General features: G+C 38.5%; 1 protein-coding gene across 1 annotated transcript in view; it reads left to right on the top strand.

Annotated features, from left to right (window-relative positions):
* LOC119585888 (endoplasmin-like) overlaps window positions 1-577 on the top strand; it is a gene marked incomplete in the record, with an annotated part of 50039 nt that overhangs the window by 42975 nt on the left and 6487 nt on the right.

The following is a 577-nucleotide window of genomic DNA, read 5'->3' as shown; positions in this document are numbered from 1 at the left end:
ATAATTACCCTACAAATGCTTTTAGGCATGTTCTGTTGTGCACTGTGACAACACTGAACCCATAGATTGTAGTTTGCAATAGACAGCAAAGTTAATCCGATCAGTAAATATCAATGGTGTGTTGTATAGTTAGTAGTAAAGGCTTATTACAAGCATTTTATTATCTGAAGACATTTAGCTGGTTTTCATTATGGGCTGATTGAATATTACTAGCCTTTTATTGTTGTGCCTGTTATAATGCCTCAGCTTCATGTGTGCTCTATGGTGGTTCTTGTAGTGGTAAATGCATTTTGCAACTTAAGAAAAACTTTCAGCAGTGTCCACCAAAGAGACAATGAATTCAACTTGCAGTCAATACCACCAAAGGCCCTCCTGGCCCTACTGTCTGCTCCTGTTGTATTTTTGGCACACGAGCAGTCTCTTCAATCTCAACCACTATGCTGGCACCTATTGCATTCTGTAATCCATTCTGGGTTACTCCAGACAAAAACTCCAATCTGCACTACTTCACTTAGAAATGCCATTGCATTTAATTACTAAAATATGATCCCATTACTTTTGAAGCCAGTGATTCCAC

Source organism: Penaeus monodon, chromosome 20 (genome assembly GCF_015228065.2).
Source record: "Penaeus monodon isolate SGIC_2016 chromosome 20, NSTDA_Pmon_1, whole genome shotgun sequence".
In the NCBI taxonomy this organism is placed as follows: domain Eukaryota; kingdom Metazoa; phylum Arthropoda; class Malacostraca; order Decapoda; family Penaeidae; genus Penaeus; species Penaeus monodon.
Note: the sequence above shows the minus strand (reverse complement) of the source record. Positions and strands in the feature narration are given on the sequence as shown.